Source organism: Nymphalis io, chromosome 16, assembly GCF_905147045.1.
Source record: "Nymphalis io chromosome 16, ilAglIoxx1.1, whole genome shotgun sequence".
Taxonomy (NCBI): domain Eukaryota; kingdom Metazoa; phylum Arthropoda; class Insecta; order Lepidoptera; family Nymphalidae; genus Nymphalis; species Nymphalis io.
This window is the reverse complement of record NC_065903.1, coordinates 12,881,733-12,906,361: the sequence shown is the minus strand read 5'-3', so window position 1 is coordinate 12,906,361 and position 24,629 is coordinate 12,881,733.

The window sequence follows — 24,629 nt, the reverse complement described above, 5'->3', positions numbered from 1 at the left end:
GCTCCGTTCGTTTCAGATGTAATGTGTAGGTTCGTGTGAATGAGTCAATCATTACGGTCGAAACTAAATAATATAGAATAAATAATCAACTTGAACTTCAAGGAGAGGATTGACTCGACCATAATTTTGTCTGAACGTAACGATCAGTCAGGCTGGAGACGGCTGGAGAGAATCTCGACGCGGGCAGGTTGATTCTGCGAATTAGCAATCAGCGTTCTAAGCTTAGCGATTTGGTTAACAATCTCTCTATCTTGTATTTACAACAGCATCGTTCCAATTTCTGTCAACCGTGTATATACATATACATATAGAAACTAATGATAACGAGGAATCTGAATGTTGAACATTTTAAAAACAATATACATTAGTAAACTTTTGACAGAAAAATAAGAAGAAAACGAGTCGAGTAAGGAATCGAGGTATTTAAATAAAATGAACAATAAAAAGCATGAGCGGCGGCTCATCAAGAATTAACGCTAAGGCCGAGGCTTAAGGCCCGAGCGCCCGAGGCCCGAGGTCGGCGCGATCGCTTCTCGCCGTTGAGTGACTGCGCTCGGCTGAGTCCAACCCACTTACCCTACATTAACTGACGCATATTTCATAATACCAAAGAAAATATTATTATTTTCAATTATGTTTCATTCATGTATATATGTGTAGCTTTTTGTATTTCTGTGTATCGTTTTAGTATGGTAAACATAAAATTAGGTTAATATTTGATAGAAAATATAATTCAGGTCGAATATAAGTGGATACACACTTAATACATATTATAAAACAAGGCGGTTAACGCAATAAACTCAAAAACTACTGAAAGGATTTTCATATGTTTTTTTACCTAATATAAGGACTGATTTATGAACAAGGGCTGTGTATCATTAAGGTTTTGTTTAAAGGTAAAGGAAAGTAGGAAAATACAACTTGGAGATTTACTGGCGTTCGCCGCGTAAACCAAGAGTTATATGTAATACGTCATAAACTTTTTATCCCCGTCACCCGCCCGGGTGGGCAGCGAGTACGTCATGTTATATTATCAGCGAGCTCGTTTTCGGCAATTATCTTTTGCTGCAGTTCAGCCGTCGGCGCCGAGTCGCATCCACGAGTAGATAGCGCAGGCTGGGGCGTCGCGCGCTCGACCGTGAGAGTTTAACGAGCACCGGACAGCGTAGCCTTTCAATATACTGATACTTATCAAATTCAAAAGAATGTCGGTCAATATTACCGAAACGCTTTTTCTCAGAGTATTTTCTCGCATGAAAAAGTCCAAAATCAAGGTGGACAACGAGTGCGAATCCATTTGAAAGAAATAGTTGTTTCAGATATAATGAAACGGTTTCATTTGTTATATTTGCCAAGATGCCAACTGTTTTTGCTTATAAAATCCATAATCGTAAATAAAAACTACCTAAATGATGATTAAAAAACCTAATAATAATCTAATTCTAATTTTTTTTATAATTAGTACCAGAAAAATGCACAACCATTTTCGGCATAAAAGTATTAACATAGATACTCGTACCTTACCTACATTGTCATGAACTAAATATACCTTTATTTCTACCGCAGTGAGATAAAATTCCAAGAGTAATTTTTCATAAAGTATCTTTTAACTGTTCCCGTTTGGGATTTAAACGCAGCATTGTTGAGATAAGCGAGTGTAAAAAGAGGGCAGGGGGCGGCACTGGTGGCGGGCGTGGATCAGCAGATCAGAGGAAGCCGTCACGTCACGTCGCAAACCATGTTTTATATTCCCTTGATAAAAAATATTACCCTTATCTAGACCAAACCTTTAATAGACCAGACGGTCTATGAAAGGTTTGCCAAATTACTTTTTTTTATAATTAATAGGCCAGCGTTTGACCGTTGACTTGCCTGATGTTAAGCATCGACACGGTCTAAGATGTAGCCTATAAGAAACCTGTTTACTCTGGATTTGAAGACACCAACATTGAACCTATCGGGAAATACGGACTCAGGCAAAGCATAGTTTCGCAGTGCGAATGATGAATGTAGACTCAAAGCGTTTCGTACGTAGTTATTATTATTATTATTCATGCTTAAAGCCAACACCGGTTATATGGGTGCCGAAGACTGACGTGACGAGACTGAAAAGTGACGATCGACACTCGCACGAGCGGTTATACATAAATTATATTATTTTTAGCACATTCAATACTTAATAATAAAAATAAATCTATTTTATACTACTATAAAAACGCAGACAAATACTTCTAAAAATTAGCGGTGGACGGAACTAAACAGTGACATTGCTTAGCCTGTGGTCTCCTGTTTGACGTCATCGGCCGCTCACATCGTGCGTCGCGTCTCGATGGTTACAATTACCTGAATTATCATTTTTAGTTGGTTTTGTTAGCATTTAAAGTAATTCATGATTGTTTTGTTTTATGTATATTTTATTATAAAGTCAAATACTTATTTATGTATTCTTTTTTAAAAAGTCGTTTTCACTTCTGGTTTAGTTAAAGTTTAGTTTAATATCTAATATATAAAAATCTCGTGTCACGGTGTTTGTGGTCTAACTGCTCCGAAACGAATCGATCGATTTTTATGATTGTTTTTATGTATATTTGGTAGGTATGAGAAAAGGTCGTAAAATATATTCCAAACTGCTAGGTGATTACGGTGTCCGAATACGGATTTTTTTAAAAAAATTGACAAAAAAAATATTTTGAATTTTATTTTGAGGTAACATCAAAAAATACCTATAGCCCAAAATTTTCACTTTCCTACACCCATCCCTCATTTTGTTATTGCGATTTAATTATGAAAAATATCCAAATAATTTAACCGTCGTTCGCATTTCAAACAAAACTAAATTATTCATAGATTTTAATGACAGATGGCGCTCTGCTTCATCGAACTTCATCCACACGTGCGCAAGTCATTTTGACATTTCATTCTGCATTTGTTGTGTATCACAATGCAGTGCCAAATTTTGTACGATTGTTAATTTATAAGAAATAATTACGTGCTTATGATTGTAATACTAAAAGAACAAACACATTAACGGTATACCGTTTTACATCAGTGTTATAGTGAACAATGCCACCAAAACGCAAGGGAGCCGATTGAATTATTGAATGAGACGCGAGGAAGCATTTGGGCCGAACGAATAAAGCAACAAACATGAGAAATAGTAGAGCACAGATGAAAAAATCCAATAAGATAACGAAAATGTGCGTGTGAGCATATCGTAATTGCGTGCATCTCAATCACAAGAGGCACGAGCTGAACGAAATCAACAACAACAATTGTAACAGAGTCTAGAGCACCGGTTCGTAGTTGACATACGCAGAGCAAATGACCGATAACGCCAACAAGTACACCGAGCATTTACATCCGCTTTGTTCCTTCGTCTCCCATTCGAGTACAAGCCAGATATTGAATATTCCGCTCATCCAAACCGCTGTTTGGTCCTATGGATAAAGAATGTCCCCATTGTCGTGCACTCAAATTCAAACATGAGTCAGCCGGAATGAGTTGCGCATCAGGAAAAGTGCAAATACCAGAAATTGACACACCACAGAACCATTGAACGGCTTGCTCATCGGCACGGATCCAGTATCAAATTTGTTCCTGAAGTCTTTTCCCTTCGGGTCCTTCCACCGCACATTTTTTGCTATCGTTTTAATTTTTTTTTAATTGTATTGTTACACGGGCCTTATATCGTGTCTTCATCACAATTTTATGATGGAAAGTCAAGAATGACTGAAACTGTAGCAAGTGTAAATAATGCAACCTTGGAAAATAAGTTAATAAATCATATAAATGAATACAAGAATTTACACATTATATACATTCAATATACATACGATTCGAGTGTTTACTATTTACATACATTACAGAGAAATTATAATGAAATTATATTTAGACCGGATGACACTTGTTTTAAATTATTTAAAACTTTAAGCCGCTACATAAAAATTGAGTGGCCGCGGTACCCTTTTGAACTTTGAACTTAAAACTATATGCTTAATTTCGATTAATGTCTTAGGAGTTAGTATTGTTGTGTTCCGGTTTGAAGGGTGAAGGAACCAGTGTAACTACAGGCACAAGGGACTTGGCACATTGGCGATGTAAGAGATGGTTAATATTTTTTATGGTTCCAATGTCTATGGGTGGTGGTGACCATTTACCAATATTAAGAAGAAAATGAATATTGGGCCACCTTTTTCAAAAGGCCAGTCTCATAATGTCGGACGAGTGTACGATGAGCCACTACTCACATATAGAAGCCGTAGACTGAACCTAAGAAAACATTAATAAATAAACGCATGAAAAAATACGCATTGTGGTGCTTTATGCATATGTATTATTGTTAGAAATAAATATGGAAATAGGTTTTTAAAGAGATAAGTCAAAACAACTATACAACAATAAGCTAAACGTATATCGACACATATCATTTAGACAAAAAATAGAACAAAGGAATCAAGACTGAGCAACTGATATATTATTAATGAGACATCCGCCATAATCGAGAGTCCAAGCTGAAGTGAGTAAAACCAGCCTGGCCGGCCGATGAGTTCGGCAGGACAGTCCCCACCACGATGACCATCACGTGATCAAGTCGAGCCTCTAGGCCACGCCCCTTCGGAAGATATTTCTAACATTATTATATGCCCCTAGCACTTTACTGTATGGGCGAATAGATAGTTTATACCTTATATGTTTATACCTTATTTATTAAAAAATGCACGGAATAAAATCCTTATTTTAGCCGTACGTAGTCGGGGCGGGCAGCTAGTAATATAATAAAATATTTTAAGTGAAATCGAGTTGTAAGAGCAATACTTACTAATTTTAAAATGCGTCAGTGAGTGATTTTTTAATTTATAGTTTGTAGGCGGACGGACTAAAATAGTCAGCAATCACCATTGACTGCACTGCACTGTAATAAATATTAACCATTCCTTACATCGCTAATGCGCCACCAATCGTGGGAAGTAATATGTCATGTCTTCTGTTCAGCAATACCCCTTCAACAGAAATACATCAATTCTATGTATTACTGTTTGGCGGTTGAATATGTGATGAGAGAGTGGTACTGATCCAGACGGCTTTGCACAAACACTTCCCACCAAGTGAGTCTGTTTGTTTGTTACGAAAATTAGTTTCTCATAAAATTTTATTCAGTAACAGCCTGTAAATGTCCCACTGCTGGGCTAAGGCCTGCTCTCCCTTTTGAGGAGAAGGTTTGGAGCTTATTCCACCACGCTGCTCCAATGCGGGTTGGTGGAATAAAATTTTATTCATCTGTTCCTATAAGCTTAAGCGCAACATTGCTATTTCTTATTCGAACATTAAAGACCGAGCCCAGGAAGAGGGGTAATACCGCCACCTGCTCCCCTGGACACGGCGATTTCACCGCAGGATAATCTTTTGGACGGCGTGTATTTAATAATTTGTTAGTTTTATTTTACATTTCATTTTTAGTTGTGACGGCAGTTCAAATGCAACTAACTCTTAACTATGTGTTCGAACGCCTATTACCGGACGAAATAAAAGTCACTAATTAATTCAGACGTACACATATAATTCACGACACAATACAGTCAGGAGAACACTAATATACATATATTTTTTCAATTTTTTTTTTATTGATTGTGTGTGTGTTTTCTTCACATCACTCCCCCCAGAGACCGTGACTACGGGCGATAAAAATCAGGAAACCTGACAGTACGGCCCGAACGCGTCCTCCTGACGTCATCCTGAACAGGGTAATTATGTCCAACAGGGGCAGGATGAGGAAATGGATTGTGGTGGGGGTATGGAGTAGGAGTGGTAGTAGTGTCGGTGACGGGAGAAGGGTCAAATAATATATAGGCCGGCTTGAGGCGGTCTATGGATACTGTAACGTTTCTCCCTTTTACCAGTATCTAAATATAGATTACCATTATTTAAATATAGATTTAACTTAAATGACACCTTTATCAACAACTATAACCTAAATCATCAATAAATATAACAAACAACTAGTTGAGTAAAAACCATAACATTATGATTTCAAATAATAACAAAAAATAAATAAATAAAACTTTCCAAATCATTACAATTATGTATCACATTAGGACTAATCCTCTTATATATTATATTATTTGCCTTGATTAAGTTAAAGTTACATAGCGCAAAGCGTATAATATATGGTTAATTAGTATTAAATAATATATTCAAGTTCACCTCAACTCTTGCATGATATATACATCAAAAGAAGGCGTGTTGTGACGAGTGCGGCTGATGGTGGTGAGTAGGGAATTGTTTATAAGTACTTTTGGCACCGGTTGACGAATTGCTGATAACTTATGTACGACTCGCTCGAGCGCTAAGTTACAATAATCAACGCAAGCCTATTGAAGTTTTTAATAATTACTGCATTGAGAGTAGATTGGACCGAGGTCCACTCGCAGAATTGGAAATTAGTTCAGTCGTGATTTCGAACTAATCTCCAGCACGTCACTCAGTCCACTCGGCCGTCCGGTTAATTGGTATAAAGTGGGCCGCGCGCCGTCGCCGAGGACGACCGGAACCGAGCAAATAACCACTTCAATGGAAAATTAATTATTTACTGTTGATTCTCACGGGATATAAACGTACTATGTGTACACTTTTGATCTTCATTGTCATAAGCTTACGTGTGGATATTATGCGTACGAATGTATAATGTACAGGTGAATGAATACATATTTGTAAAAAAAATATGTCAGACAGTCATAAGGTTAAGAAACTGTTAAATATATTTGTCCACTTTCCACATCTATTGGCGCTCCAAGTAATAATTCTATCTCTTTTTATTATATAGCTTTTTATTCATCAAAATACACAGTATATCGCAACTCGGTATAAAATATTAATACTGCTTAATTTAAATAAATAATAGTTAAAATTATCTTATATTTATAGTATATATTGTTAGTATTTACATAAATTTCAATCATTATTATCTGTGGAATGTCATCTTATTTGTGGAAATTTATGAGGTCTGATAACCTCATAAATTTCCACAATACTTAAATTGTTTGAACTTTCAATGATACGAGATTTGCACTTTAAAGGTTACGATTGGCATTAGAATATTGGAGACGCGAAGTGACGAACCTATTCTCTACGATAAGCCAGCACAACGCGCCTAAAGAAGTTTTCTCTTCAAAAGAGTACATATATGCTAAGAGCCAAGAAGAGATCGTAACAGAAGATTTTCGGCTTTAGATCCGGGCAAGTACACTGAGTTCCCGTTTGTGTTTATAGTTTATTTAATCGCGGCGGTGGCAGACAACATCTTTAGAAAACCCATATGCGTCGGACGTAAAGTTATGCCACCTGTGTATTCTCCATCCTGTGGGTGCGCCACGCCCTGAACCTTACATGACGAAAATTCGATTAAAATATGTTTGATCTTTACAATAACCAACATCATTAATTGTGGTCCGTGTGGCACGCGGTGGCAGCGGTGACAATTAGCGATAGCGACAGAATAAAATATAAAATATAAAAAGGAAAATAAATAGCTAAAACCAAAGATACCAACCTGCTTCTAAAATTGTATTTGTTTGCAACGTTTTCACATTTGCATCAAGATGTTTTATTAAACTAAATGTAAAGAGCGTACTCGTTCCTTAAAGGCCGACAACACATCTGCAAGCTCTCGTCTGTTGCAGACGCCCTTAGCTGTTGTACTCACTTTCCATCAGGTGTGGCTCCTGCTCATTTGCCCTCTCTTTTAAAGAAATATTTAAATATGTAATAAAAAAACAATAAAAAATGTTAATCTTTTCAAATTAAACTATTACGGCCGTAACATTCATATGATAGGTATATGGTAAAAAATTAAATGATGTGTATATAGCACTTATTTAGTGCACCTTAAATTAAAGTATATTAAGATAATTTTATCGATTCTACGTTTAAATATTAATTTATTCAAGTTCCCGTCGTGGCCGAGCGTCTGAAAACGAGTTCCAAGACTAAATCCCTTTGACGGAACATTTATCACTGTGAGTAATCGCGGAAGAGCGCCGCAGTCCGTCGACACTGGGGCCACACCCTGGGCACATTTTTATTCTAGATATTTCAGTTTGCAGTTTATGTCTGGAATTGGTATTCAAGTAAGTATCTCGTGGAAAAATAACAATTAATTAGACCTTTTATCTTGTAACGTTACTTATAATTATTAATTGTTATTACTATTAGAATTTTATTTGTCAAATGTAAATGTATATATATTTAAATGTACACTTAAAAGAAAGCGTTATAATTTTTTGCGATTATTTTAAGCATTTAAGTAAACGTTGACGAGAGGAGGCAATGAATCGAAGTAATTGATCATTAAAAGTTCAGAGCGCGGTCGCAGCACGGTCGTGATCTGAACTTCTCACAAATTTCACCTAAATTTTGTGAATGCAATATCTTCACAAGTTGGGTCGCTCAATTTGTTCAACCGTAAGCGAGATGGCACCGCACTCGGCTGGTGCTCACTGTGCGCACTAAAAACGACATTACTGATTGCTTTTAATGCCACATGGACATTTTGTATACAGCTCTGTTCTCAGATAAAAACGTAGACGCATCAACAGTTCAGCTGTCAGCGTGTCAGCGTGTCGAGTGGTGTCGACCAGATACCAGATACAAAGGGACGCGTTGTAGATGAACGTAAACGCGTGAAGTCCTGATATTATTGACATTATACATATTTGTGCTTTATTACTGTCATTAGTGACTAGCAAACGTATTGCACACTCACTATACGCATCAAACAATGTTGAAATAGGTTAAGAATAATTCATTATTTAAGTGCTGATTATATAATCTTCAAACTATCACTGTTGATACGCGCTACAAAACACTGTTATATTATATAAGTTTATTGAAATCTATCTTAGAACTGTAATTTATACGGATAATTAAATAATCATAAATAATTTAATTTTCCCAACACTCATGAGACATAATAGTAAATATGCACGTACCCCTTAAATTATATTAAATAATTGTTTAATGTATATTCAGGGTAATTAGTGTGTCCTCTACATACGTAGCGTGCAGCTCGTAGATCAGGCAAGGATGCTACGAGTACGTAACAAGAGCCCTCGCGCCTCACCGCTCTTAGATCGACGCATTAATTCGAGATAACGTAGAATCAGCGTAACGACACAGATTGACGTCATTTAAATAAAACACTATTTCATGTCGGTAAAAGGCAAAAACAATTAAATTTATACATAAGCATTAGAACCACTCAATATTTAAACTTATAAAAGTCGCGAATAATGTTCAGTTTGCTCGTGAAAACTTCTCAACAATATAAATAATTGAAAATCTATTAATATTCCCTTTTCCGTCAGAGGGCGGCCGCTATGACGTGGAGGCTGCGCAAGGTCGGGCTTCTAAGTGAGCCGGACTAATTATTTATTACAGAGGGAAGTAGGCACATGTCCGTCGTCATACTCTCCTGCCAACTCCAATACTTTTCTAAACAGCCCCAGTGCAGGTTGGTTAATTTTAGCATTCAATTATATTTTATTTAATATTAAGAACATTTAATAATTGAAATATTTGATTTGTCCTGTAACTGCTTCGTAGGTCTAGTGTCTACTTGAGGGCTGCAGATCTCGGGATCGAATGCCGACCTGGGCCAGTTAATATTTAGTGGTTTCTTTTCAATTGATTTTCAGTTGATAACAGTCGTTGCAGCATGCAGAATAATTATCTTTCATTAATTTCGTTCTCCTTTAGGGAATAGAGTGTACCTGCAATGACTATAATATGTCTTTGTAAAAAAATGCAAATTACCCTAATTTATTTACCTTAAGAATATAAAATTATTTTAAACAAATTTTAATTGTTATTGTTTTGATAATATTCTCATAAAAAAACATTTAAAGTAGTTTCTTTATTTTTTAAGTTAAGAATCAAAATCTAAAATACTTTGCGTAATATATTTAATATTCACAACGATAACGCATAATACGTTCTTACTTCACTATTCTGACTTAAATTATCTTTCAATATCTTAATATCGGCGAGGAGCGAGCTGCCAGGGAGCGTTATTGAAGAGCAATTAATCGGTCTTCAATAATGGACCTCAAGCGCTGATTGCAACTATTCACATCTCTAAGTCTAATCAACTCAGCTCAAAGCTCACCGAGAATTTATACACTCTGCATACAGAGAAGCCGACTCTGATAATATAATTACTTTTAATTTTGAATTGTTTTCAAATCAAAATGAATTGAAAGTATGGTAAGAAAATAGACTTGGTATTACACACACACACACACATATATATATATATATATATATATATATATATATATATATATATATATATATATATATATATATATATATAGTTTTTTACATTATTTTTCTTTTTTTTTATATAGTATAGGTAGACGGACGAGCATATGGTCCACTTGACAGTAAGTGGTCACCAACGCCCATAGACATTGGCATTGTAAGAAATGTTAACCATCGCTTACATCGTCAATGCGCCACCAACCTTGGGAACCAAATGTTATGTCCCTTGTGTCTGTAATTACACTGGCTCACTCACCCTCCAAACCGGAACACAACATTACCAAGTACTGCTATTTTGCGGTAGAATATCAGATGAGTGGGTGGTACCTACCCAGAAGAGCTTGCACAAAGCCCTACGACCAGTAAATATATAATTATTTAGTTAATTTAAGAATATTTAAGTTCGTGTTGTTTTACAAAGTTAGTCGAGTTCGGATTTAAGAGTTCAGCGCGAAGTAAAGTGTGAAGGTCTTCAGGGATTACAAAGACAGTTTATAGTTGAGGTTTACAAGTGAGCGCGAGCAGTGCTGGGAGCGATTCTTGAAAGTTAGTACAGAGCGACTTGCACGAGTCGGCGGCGACAGTGTACGAGCAACGAGGGAGACACTACTTGCGGCACACCTACGTGAAAATCTTATCTGAAATGTTTTTAAAACAAATGCAATGAAATGATTCAGAATAATAGTTTGTTTTTTATCAACGTTCTAATATCTATTAAACATTAAATATTCTCAATATAAACGCAGTGACACAAAGTTTGAGTCTTAGACTGATTGTAATACACGTATCAGCTGTGTCGAAACTGCGTGGGAGTGAAATTACTAGTGTGCAATTTTATAACAAAAGACAAACAAATATTATAATACAATGAGATAGTAACCGAGCGAGGTGTCCGCCCAACGACCATACTGCTTCTATATAATATATTACCGCAGTTCTCCTCCAGCCGCGTTTTTTACACGCCTCATCAAATATCTTGAAACATCCATAAAATTACTCGTCTAAAGTGTAAGCATATTTTTTTTACAGTAAACGCTTATAATTAAAATTATTTTTAGGAGAATTAAGACAATGTGACTTAAGCTAAAATAAAATTATATAATGCTATTTGTTTACATAATACTAATAATGTATTACTATAATTATTATTATTACGGGGACGCGGTACTCAAACCTACCCATCATCAATCTGTTGTAGTTCTGGGGACGTTTATACATATGTACGTACACATTTTTTGTCAGAGTACATATAGATTAAATTAAAAATGTATAATATTAGTGTAACCCTTTTTATACAATCGTTTGAGTACCAAAATAAACAAATAGTACATAATATAACACATTTCTGCTTTTCGCTTGAATTTGGGAAAAACATAAAACAAAAGGCCTTTGTCCAGCGGTGGGACATCTATAGACTTGTGTATTTGTTGAGCCGAAGTACGGAGTCACGTTGTAGGTTAGTCGAATTAAACTTGTTACGAACTAAGCGATACGCGCTAACTCGGTAACGACATGTTGTGTTGTTGGACTCTATAATCATATTATATCGAGCGAAATGTAGATTATTCTACATAAGTGACTCGAGGTAACAACCTCAACTGTCGGGATCGTGGGTCAATTACATTACACAATCGAAACACAAAAGCCCATTTGGTATTTTTTTTCTTATATTAATACGAGGTAAGTATGAAATATAATTGTAGAAGTGTGTGTATATTCTCACATTCAAAAATTTAAAGTGTAAAGTGTTGAGGTAAGTGTTATTTTTTCAAAAATCAATCAAGAAATAGTAATTGGCTCGATCAATGGAGTCGAGCGGTGGAGCGGTCAATATCGAGCTGGTCTAATGTTGTTGGCATGAGCTGACGTGATTACCTTACAAGGTTATCACGTAATCAAAGTAAAGGCGTCGTTAACGAATCTATAGTATAGGATGTCGCAAGTCGAAGTCGCTGAAACGAAATCTACAAAATTTGCTTTACCTTAAAACATTTTATGCTGTGTTCGGACAGTAGGGGGACGTGAGTAGTTACAGAGGAGGGGGCGTTCTGAGGTCAAAGGAGTGGGAAGGGGGTTGTTGGCTCACGAGTGGAGTGCGTGTGCCAACACGAGTGACATCAGGCTGCAGAGCCGCTGTCAGGACACGTACAGTGCACGTTGACGGGACTTGTTTACCTCGGGTGACGTTGACTGCGCATCGGAGTTTGAAGCTCAGAATTTCAACTACTATTTCATAATATAATCTCATATTTTAGGGGATATATTCAAACTTATGAAAAATATAACTATTAAAGAAAAACATCCCTATGTATTTTATCAGTTTTAGAAGTAAAAATATATTGATAGATAGATACCGCGAGTGTGTTTAACTACTAACAAATAAACTTCAACCGGTTATTACGTATAGTAATGCTTAATGTAATGCCTATTTAAATAAATATATTTTAATTTGTTTTCAATTCAGATCTTAAGTACAGTAAGGAAATAAAAAATATTTTTTAATTAAATATTAAGTAAACCGTTTTAAGTTCCAGAAGTACACGTGTATTCTTGTTCTCCAGCACCTCTCCGCGCTCTCCGCGGGCTCAGGGACTCAGGCCGCGACGTCACTTCTCTCAACGAGCTTGACTTTGTTTTTTAAAACTCGTGGTGGTCGTAGCTATCTATTATAATTTAGATTTCACTAATTTTTATTAGTTTTTTGTATAAATAAATATTTTTATGTAATTTATGACTTCTTAAAATTAATTAATTAACTTTTTTCTCATATTTTCATTGCAACTTCGTGAAGCGAATAGAAAATAAAATAAAAATTTAATTTATACGGCCTATGTGCCACGCAATACTTAGGACATACTATAGTTAATTAAACGACAAATAACGAAATATAGTTTAGAACGACGGTGATAAAGTTGCTTTACAAAAACATAAGGAAAGATATACAAGAACGTTAATAACGGACACACTCTCGGTTCCCTCATACTAGAACAAAAGAGTACAAACTCTTGTGTAGTAGTACACGTTGTTTGCGGAGAGGGCTCCGCAGGTTAAGTGGATGCGACGAGGCGCGTGATTGAGATGAGCCTCGCATCGCGTGGCGCGGGTGCGACATCGGATCTACATAAACATTGTGCTAAGGCCCTATATGTAGATTCGTAAGATCTCCTCACCCGCACATATACACTGCAAGTAATTACCGGATGTGATATGTACGTGTGTGTCGCGATGTAACTGTGTATGTGTGCATTGTTACTGAGTTAATATCCTCGTCATCGACACTCAGTGTCTTTTCTAAATCGATAAGAGCTCTGCTTAGAGTGATTTCATGATGTGGAAATTTATCGCGCGCGTAACTACTGATTGATTGTAAATATGTCTTTGAAAGATATTCGTCGTGTTGCTTTAGATGACAGTTTTTGCCAAGTTATTGTGACACAATCACAGAGACAATGCACAGAATGCTGTAACTTCTGTTATACGAGACACTCGGTTAGCGGACGTTGCTATATCTAGAGGTGGTTGTTACGCTCGAAGGCGCTCCGTCACCGCTGTACTCGCCCCAGACAATTAACTCCGCAAACATGACCTCCACGTCGACCTCAAAACGCCTTCACCCCTCGCCCACAGTCCGCACTACCGCGCCCTCTCGTGGTCATTTATAATTCATACCGTGCCCGCTCTCACAACTCTTGAGCGACGCTCGACCACTCGTAGGTGACTGGTGGTGATTTCCTCGAATATAATCATTGTCCAATATTATTATCTTGTTTTAAATAATATATTTAATAAAATACATAATATTTACCAACCTAATTAACTTACAACTTAGTTAAATTAGGCCTACAACAAATCAATTTGAACGACAAATTAAATGTATCAATAGAACGTAGTATTTTTATTCTGTTGGTGAGTTACACACGACTCCGGTTAGTTATTTACCGTCGCCGAGAGCTAACAAAAATTAAACGAAATCAGGTCAATCAGTTCATCGAATTAAAACGCAATCGACAACGCGGTCTGAACTTCGCGCTTCGCCTCTCGGATATTACCGCAGTGTTATTTTTCCAATTTGAAATAATATTACGACAAACAATGAATTAAAACTGGTAAGTAAGTAAGGATAAATGAAGCTAGTTTTCGCTCAATGGTCGCAATTCGACTTTAAGTCATTGCTAATAAAAATGAGATTTGACATTCATATAAGTATAATGCTCATAAAGGTTAGCTAAGCTTAGGTAAGATTCCCTGAGGAGAGCTCCGCTGAGTCACGAGCCCGAGAGCAGCTCGGCAGGGGCCGCAGATGCGATATTAACACGATCCCGCAGCCTCTCCGATCCGTGCCGAGTTAAGAATCCCACATCACCCGTCCCCCTAAGGGAGCCGGGTACCTTTCTAAAGGTTTCTACTGCGTGAAAAAAAAGGTTAGGTTTGACTATATAGTGTGGCAATAAAAACCCAAGGAAATGTTTTACATTGGCAGTACGAAATGAATGGTTTATTTTATTTAATGTAATGTTTTTTCTGACGCACGTACGCTACACTACTACTATACCGTGTAATTACAGGCACAAGGGACGTGAAATCGTGGTGGCGCGTTGGCTACAAGTGATGGTTGACATTTCTTACAATGCCAATGTCAGCTTATTATCATTTTAGTTTCCTACATCTTGTGTATATCTTATTATTGTAGCTTTGACTATGCCAAATCTCATATTGCTCCGTCCGCACAATATGTTTAAGAACCTCTATGTATATTATATTGCAAAAAAGATATCCACCTATTAATATAAATATTGTACGGTTTTTTTTTGTTTGAATCTTTCAGAAATATATGTCTTAGCCACATGTCGAACACTGTTTTCGTTTTATTTGATATACTCGTCTTATGTAAAACAAATCAAATCAAAATATACTTTATTTAAGTACACTTATGAGCACTTCTGAGCCATATACAGAATTCAATAAAATTTAAAGCTACCATTGGTTCGTAACTTAGATTCTAACGAGAAGAGCCGGCTAGAAACTCAGCACTTTTTTGACACTCAAGTTACATATTATGTAGATATTTAAAAACAATTGCATTATTATTTATCCTGCATGAAAATCAAGGAATACTAACTCCACACTTTCTTATCAGGTGTATACCCAATCCTTTATTGAGGCTTTATTATTAAATTTTCTTTACATGTAATTCAAAGTTATCACATGTGATAATTGGCAAAGCTAATAGAATTTTATTATAAAAGCAAACACCTTGCCCAATGGTGGATGAATTGACTTTGCGGCGATTTAAATCTAGCGTTTTAGTTTTTCTTTACTTTCCATGCATATATAATAGATATCACTGTTTCTGCTGGTAAAAAAGTACCAGAATAATAGGCCAATAGGTCATGATACATGATACTATAAAAATATCCAAGTATACCAATCGAGCAGTATAAATGTCGGATAACTGTCTAACTTTCCTAATCGCTTATGTTATGGAGTTGACTCCTCTTCCTACGAGGGAAGACAAATGAGAATTCCACTGGAGCTTTGAATCTATAGTGACGCCTAAAAAATCTGGATTGTCAGTTACACGCAGATGTCTATTGTATAACGGCGACTGAAAGCGCTGATGTTTTACATTAGGTTCGGTAAGTATCAAAACGAGACTTAATTAAAAGCCGGTTATTTCACACGAAGCGAGCTTGCGTGTCCTTACAGTCGCCTCATTCATGCGGTTCATTAGACACGGCGGCGAAAAATAAACATCCTCGTTACGGTACAGGCGGGCGGCGACGATCGGCTGAGACGCTTGACTAAGAATGTAATGGGTAGCGCAGGTGAAGATAACGCTCTATGTACTATGACAATAAAGACTAAAATTCCAACTCTCGTAGTTGCAGCTTATGATGTAAGCAATTTATAGCCTATTTTGTAAAAAAATTAAAAAGCTCAATTTTTGTTCGTACAAATGTTAACTTTTTAATTATTATTTTATCAGCCTTTTGTCGTCCACAGAACGTCCATAGAACGCCAACCAGCCCGATCTTGGCCAGTCCGTATCCCTCCCGATTCTGCCACTTTTTTTAAATCGTCGCTCCATCTTGTCACAGGGCGTAAGTGTGGTTTCCACTCTAACATGTGTCGGCTCCATCGGCCATCAATGCGCCTGGAGACATAACCAGCCCACTTCCACTTCAGCGAGCTAATTCTGTTCTAGAACTTTTTAATATTGTTTATAAAATATACTTATTGTGATATTGTATTTAGCCCTTCTCAAAGTAGCTACCTGCACATTCAAAGTATTATCTCTCAAATAAATATTTATTATATTTAATTTACAATTGGCGAAGTTATCGGGAAACACACGCACAAAACCCTCTGTCTTTTTGAAGTTGGCTAAAAAGTGCGGTGCAAGACTAGCGTGATAGTGGTTGTAATAATATTGCTGTAGTGTGGCGGCCAGCTAGTACTCGTAATATACAGTCTACACACTCGTGTAACGGCGTCCAGCGCTCGCATTCGCGTAATTAGGGAAATAAACTTGTTGACAGTAAATATTTGCTTTTTCTGTTTCCGTTTTACACTCTCAAATGATTTCAAATGACTTAATTTTATAAAAATAATGCTGAATGAATTAAATAAGTTATTTATATATATAGTAATCCCATTAAATTGGCACAAAATTCTGTTTCGGATTCGAATTAATTAATCACTTCTTTGTTTCGTATAATTTACACAATTTTATTCTTTAATATAAAGAGATTTTTCAGTATAACAAATATCATGAAATACATTTTCGTTGTTTTTTTAAATATATGAACTCTATTCAAATTCGTTCGCATATAATGTAACACTTCCGTTTTATTCAACACGGTGCAGTATCCTTCTGCGTGCAGGGAGGAGTTATATAGGAGGGTTATATAGGAGATTTAAAACGCAAACTGAATTCCTCCCGTCGGCGCCGTTCGATGTTAAAGCCTGTTCCACGGATTGAGCTCGTGTGATCGCCTTTGCGTGACGTCGGTTGCCCATCGCAAGCTAGTGCTTAGTGGATTCGGCTGTTGGAAATAAATCCGTGTATTTTCGTTTGTGATTGAATCTCTGTTTTTTGTATATGTTTCCGTTTTATATCAATTAATAAGAAAAAATCATGCTCCATACTTATTACACGTTATTTGACTACTGGAATGTTATATACTCGTAACAACGCACAATAAATCAATCACTCAATCAATCAATAGCCAGCCAATCATAGTCCACTGCTGAACATAGGCCTCTCCCAACGTGCGCCAAAGCTCCCGGTCCTCCATCTTCCGCGTCCAGTCGGTACGGTACCCGCCACCTTCTTCACCTTCTTCTTCTTCTACGACGCACACAAACATATAAATGCACTCGTTTTTACATCTTTTCTTTCACCGATATACAAGATACCTACTACGTGACAAATCAGGGACACGAGAGTGTTTCTTATACTTAACACTTTAAGCGAACAATAGCAAATAAGTTATTGTTGTCTTGACTTGTCAGAGAACTACACGCGTTTACTGCGCCAAAACGTATTAATAAGAATCATTAGGCCTCCACGAGGACAACGAGGTATTTAATATATATCTCGCGCCCTGTGAGCTCACGCGTTCTCGACGCTAGAATTCTCTCCCCGGAGCAGACTCCAGCTGATTCCGCTGAGCAACTCCTGAGAACTTTTTACATCGAGTTGAATATTTATTAAGAACTAGCTCAATAGTGTAGCAACTGAGTGATTCTGTGAATGTTGATTATTGCAAATGCCCATACGTTATGTACTACAATGATTTTTGTTGACATATTTTTTCGCACCAGTAACAACACACTCCCGAATGATACATAGTCTATATTATGTATTTGCCGCAATGATTTTTTTATGTGAATTAGAGATCACTAATTCACATAAAAATATTTCTACCCAAACATGTTTTTTTAAAAAAAGCCGAGATGGCCCAGTGGTTAGAACGCGTGAATCTTATCCGATGATCGTGGGTTCAAACCCGGGCAAGCACCACTGTATTTTCATGTGCTTAATTTGTGATTATAATTCATCTCGTGCTTAACGGTGAAGGAAAACATCGTGAGGAAACCTGCATGTGTCTAATTTCATTGAAATTCTGCCACATGTGTATTCTACCAACCCGCATTGGAGCAGCGTGGTGGAATAAGCTCCACAACCTTCTCCTCAAAAGGGAGAGGAGGCCTTAGCCCAGCAGTGGGACATTTACAGGCTGTTACTGTACTGTTACTGTTTTTTTTTAATTTATATATTTATAGTATAGGTAGGCGGACGAGCATTTGGGCCATCTTATGTTAAGTGGTCACCGACGCCGGTACTAGGTACGGTTTTGCGGTAGAATATCTGATGAGTGGGTGGTACCTAGAAGAGCTTGCGCAAACCCCACCATTAAATGATGTTTTATAACATCTGCCATTACAGTAAGTTAAATAATTTTAATGACAATTGAAAGGAGACTTGATATATTTTATTATTCGAATAACAGAGATCGTTGGACACGCGCATGTTAAATTGTTATAGTCATGTTAAAATAGATTTACACTATCCTACCTCAGGAGAGCTCCGCCGAGCCACGAGCGGAGCACAGCACGAGAGAGGCCGCGGATGCATTATATCAACACGATCCCGCAGCCTCTCCGATCCGTGCCGAGGATGGCCATCGCAGTGGTTTTAGTGGGTAAGAATCCCACATAAACCACCCCCCCATGGGAGATGGGTACCTTTCTGAAGGTTTCCACTGCATGAAAAAAAAAGACACACTATCCTATTTGAGATCGACGATGCTTTATTGAAATAAAAAGTAATACACTTTGCTAGAGTAAAGTAAATGTTGAATTCGAATAATCGCGAAGCGATCGCATAAATTGTGCATTGTTGGTGCTATCACGTAGGCGACTGAAACGAACGTCTGACAGCCGGCTCCCGCAGCGAAGTTGCCGGCTCGGCGAGCCCGCTGCTCGGCCATTCTCAATCTTATCCCGACCAGACTGCGTCGCGTTCGCCTTGACTCGCGACGGTAACAAATACAGCCAAAAACTATCACTAGATTAGGAAAATCCCGGTATTGCGAACAGATTTCAATCGCTATATGTTCAAAATAAATTGCATCTTGAATCTTAGTAATAACATCCATGAACTAGTACGTCTATATTCGTTTCTTCTGACTTAGTTAAGTAACATTTTGAAGCATTTATGACTATCTTCGTGTATGGAACGAGTCTGTAATGATGATTCCTTAACGTGCGCGAGTTGTAATTGTACGGCCGACGGCGCTCTTGTGCTCGTAGATAGGTTGGGTTGAGGCTCAACAGCGGCGCTGTGTTTGCTGAAAACTTTAACGTTGTTAAATTTCTCTCAAGTACAATCGTATATACAAGTTTATTAATGAACATTCTCGCGCCATATTATATGTCTTATTTAAAAATAAACTTCTCGGTGCCAGTTATATTTCTTCAAATCTGTTTGTCACATTTAAGGTGTAACCGATCAAATTTAGAACATGTTATTATAATTAAATAATAAGGCTGAATTGACAGCCTCGTTCTTGAAGTCGGCTCAATAACTTTCAGCGAACTTTCAACGATAGCGGTTGAATTAACAGGCTCACGGCAGCAAAGCGCCGGTCGCCGCGCCGCCTAGCCGTGCGCTCGCCCCCTCCACTCCTACACCTAGATCGGGGAAGCTAAGCTTGAAAAGATTTTATTGTACAATAGTCGACAACGAATAAGGCTTCCAGTGGTATTGAGTATAAAATATACTAATGTCATAGAGCTATGTTTAAGCTATGTTTTGTAGAAGACACACCTACGCTACTACTAAGCCCATTGAGGAACAATCACATTATGATATATTACAGTTCGAGGATGTACATTCGACTCATGCTGTACAATATATTTATATACAGACAATGAGAACTGATATAGGAAAATCGTCGGACCAGGCACTTTCGAAGAGAGCTTTGACAAAACTATAATTGATACTGGTAAGCTTGAGTCCCCAAAATGTCTACAAAGAGATTTTTTTTTTTATAGAATAGGAAGGTGGAAGCCGAGATGGCCTAGTGGTAAGAACGCGTGAATCTTAACCGATGATCGTGGGTTCAAACCCGGGCAAGCACCACTGAATTTTCATGTGCTTAATTTGTGATTATAATTCATCTCGTGCTTTACGGTGAAGGAAAACATCGTGAGGAAACCTGCATGTGTCTAATTTCACTGAAATTCCGCAACATGTGAATTCTACCAACCCGCATTGGAGCAGCGTGGTGGAATAAGCTCTAAACCTTCTCCTCAAAAAAAAAAAGAGGAGAGGAGGCCTTTAGCCCAGCAGTGGGACATTCACAGGCTGTTACGGTACGGTAAGGTGGACGACCATATGGGGCACCTGATGGTAAGTGGTCACCAAACGCCCTTAGACATTGGTATGTAAGAAATGTCAACCATCGCTTTTAGCCAATGCGAAACCAACCTTGGGAACTAAGATTTTATGTCCCTTGTGCCTGTCATTACACTGGCTCACTCACCCTTCAAACCGGAACACAACAATATCAAGTATTGCTGTTTTGCGGTAGAATATCTGATGAGTGGGTGGTACCTACCCAGACGAGCTTGCACAAACCCCTACCACCAGTATTTCAAAATAAGACGCTATGCTAAAGGCTTCGATCGTAATGATGGATCGTTCCCTATATAAGCCCCTTTAGTACAGAACGGCCGGACAGACTGTCTGATTCGATACTTATTGTATAGTATTACGTGGATAAGTCGTTGTAAAACATTACACGAAATCACGGTCGCAAAACTAATAATGGAATTTGATTCAGGAAACGGATAGAGTTTTATCCATTTGAGTTTCCTTTCTGTTTAAAACGTTTATGTCAACTTTTGAGATGTTTTATTCATTTCTAAAAAAACAAATATGTCAAAACATGCAACAGTATTCAGTTTTATACAGTGTAGCAAAGCCATGTATCTATAAAACTGTATTCGTTCTTAATGTAACCAATACTTTTTTATTGTTTATAGGCTACCGTTTGACCGTTGTCTTTCCTGATGTTAAAACTACACACTGGATCACTAGCCCTTATAGATTGATATTATGCGGTATAGTATTTGATGAATGGGTATCTTCACATACGAGCTCGCACAAAGCCCTTCCACCAAGGTTCAAGTCACTTGTGCGCAGAATAATATAAATAAAGAAACATTTAAATATTCTGCGAGGCTTCGAATTCTTTGAATATAGCTCTTCAGATTCTTACACTCGTTGTGTTAATACTTATAGAAGTAAATAAATCGAAGTGTGTGAGTCGCTGTCGAGTGTCGTATTAAGAAGCGCCGCGCGTCGCGTAGCGTCCATTACGCGCCTCAGCGCTCGCTCCGATAAATAGTATTTGAATTCCTCTTTTTCTGTTGCGTCTGTTTTGTTAATTTCAACGTAAATATTTTGAAAAATTAAATAGGATATCGGTATATTAATACATGAACTCGAAAACGGCAGTTAATTCTTTTTATTATTTATTGATATTGCTTTCTTGATCGACTTCGGTCACGGCGGCTGATTTCAAGGGAGGGAGGGATGTGTATTCTACCAACCCGTATTGGAACAGCGTGGTGGAATAAGCTCCAAACCTTCTCCTCAAAATGGAGAGGAGGCCTAAGCCCAGCAGTGAGACATTAACAGGCTGTATTGTAACCAACGGCGCAGGACAACTCAAACGCTCGTCAAAATTAACAGTCACCGGAGTTTAACGCAGCAACATTTCTAACTGAGAATAAGTTAATAGAACAAAATAACTATAAGGCCCGACAATGATTAGAATTTGGGTCCTCGGAATTCTTAGAGCTATAAATATAATGGGGCAAAGAGTTTCTTTCGAATTTCTAATAATCTACGTGTGTTTCAATAACACCGTACTCTCCTACACTGTAGGTATCTTTTACAACTGTGCGCTCCACGCAGAGCCATTGTATGGTAGATCATGACCGTAACCGAAACTCCGGGATAACTATCGTATAATGCTTTCCTTCCGCGCACAATGAGGGTGGAGGATGCGGTGGGGGGGGGTGTTGTATTGTAACTGGTAATTAGCCATGTAATACTAATGTTTCGATTATATTATATACTAAAGAAGTTTGACTAGTTGATTGATTTAATAATGTATACAAATAAATAATTTATGTATCCGTCTGTTAATCAAGCTCAAATACGGGTAAGCACAATGTGAAACCTTCTCGACTAGAAAACGCCTCGGCCTAGCTGTGGAAAATAAAGAGGCTGTTACATTTTAGTGTTACGACTCTTCACTCAAACGTAAATAAATAATGCTTTTCTGGAACTTTTCTGGACAGAGTGGAATTATGTTTTTATATTTAGTAATGCAACGCGACGTTAACAAGCAAAAGGGGGGGGGGGCGTGCAATATATATTATTAATACATCCGGCGCTTCATGCAGAGGACCCCGTGTTTTGTTTCATCGCTCGGGCCAACGCGAGTTCAGCGAATATTAGTGATATATTGAAAACAAAATAAATTGTTTGTTTTAGTACGTAAACTATAAATTGTCCGTTTGTTTTATGAAGTACTGGGTCATTGGATCGCGGTAGCGGAAACATTATGCCACGCCGTTATATAATGTTGATAACATCAAATATCAAGAAACCTATTTTTATCGGAACCCTCTAGACAGAAGACGCTTGCAGCAGACGGAGAAACGCCATAATCAATAGTTGTGCTTGCTGTAACTAATATCACTTAATAGGAATAAAATGTTATTAAAAATAAATTTCCTAATATGCACAGATACCAATTTGTAAAGCCCAACAGATCAGCTTTTTTTTTGTTGAAACATCTCACATCGGTCGTGAGAATGATGTTGTGTCTTGTACAGTTCGAGCGCTACACGCTTGGCGAGTAACTGGCGTCATTCACAGTATGTATAAGCGAACTGAAATATACCAGCATGAAAGAAATTAAATATTCTTTTATCAGTGAAATATTCCTGAGTAGGATTGCAGGTTGAATGCAGTCTCTCGCTAAACCCTCGTTCCCCCGCCTCTCCCCATTCCGTGGGGTGCAGCGGCCGTCATTCATCAGTCTTTGTACATTTTGAGCAGCCACTAACAGCGTTTTATACAAAGCAAAGAGAGCATGATATGAGCATATTCCATTTTGTTTGATGAGTGATACTATGACCTGTTTTATTTTATGATGTAATTTTTCATGATTCGAATTATTTTACTGAAATTCTTATCGTGTGTGATAAATGAATTCGATAAATTCATTTTAGTTTACGAATAACAATTATGTTCTACAAAATAACTAGTTTTTTATTACAAACACACGTAAATGAATGAACGATTATCGTTCAGAGAATTATGTGGGACAGCAGACGATACAAGGAAAAACAATAAATTCAAAGTTTAGGTTCAAAAACGGCAATAAATAAGGAATACTTATTACTTTTTATAATTACGATTATTGAGTTATTTGAACAACTATTCAATGAGAAACTTTAAATTGAGGGTTGAAAAATAAAATCCCCCGATAGTGAAATTAAATATATTAGGTATATCTTATTAGTATTGAAAATTTTAAGTTTCTAGTGGTCAGCACTCGCATCAGATTTTAATACTAAATAGTACTTACGAACATGATAGACAGAATATCTGAGTTCCCATCGCAGCAGCAATGTTTTATAAAGCACCCAGAGTCTACGGGCAGACGTGGCCACTTAGCATTAGGTACTTTATTTGCTTGTCTATCTTCATACCATGAATATAATAAATAAAATAATAATAATGATAAATAACTTCCCAGTCTCAAAGGCACTTCGAACACATCTTCGTTCTTGAAAATATATAAGTTTGATGGAATTACGTTCTACCCCTTTTTTGCATTCTAAGGTATGTTGTGTGAAAAGTTATTTTCGCTATTTCAAGATCAATATTGTTCGTAAAGCGCGCCGCGGGCGGCGGACGGTCGCGCTGAATTATAAATGAATTATTGGTTGCTGAACACGCTCGCACGCCGCTCGACTGTACACGAACACGTCTCTATGACATTTTTTAAATGACAAAAAATTACACTAAATAGAAATATTAAAATAACTTTGACCCAAAAGTTTATATTCTAAATTGGCAGATTAAGCTTAGAGCATAATATTCTATTCCACAGTCAGGAATGTAGTTAATGCGGGCATGCGGGCACGCGGCATTGTAGTCGCGAGTGCGCAGTGCGAGTGAGCTAATGAACTCGTAATCAAGCACTCGGCGTAACTTAATA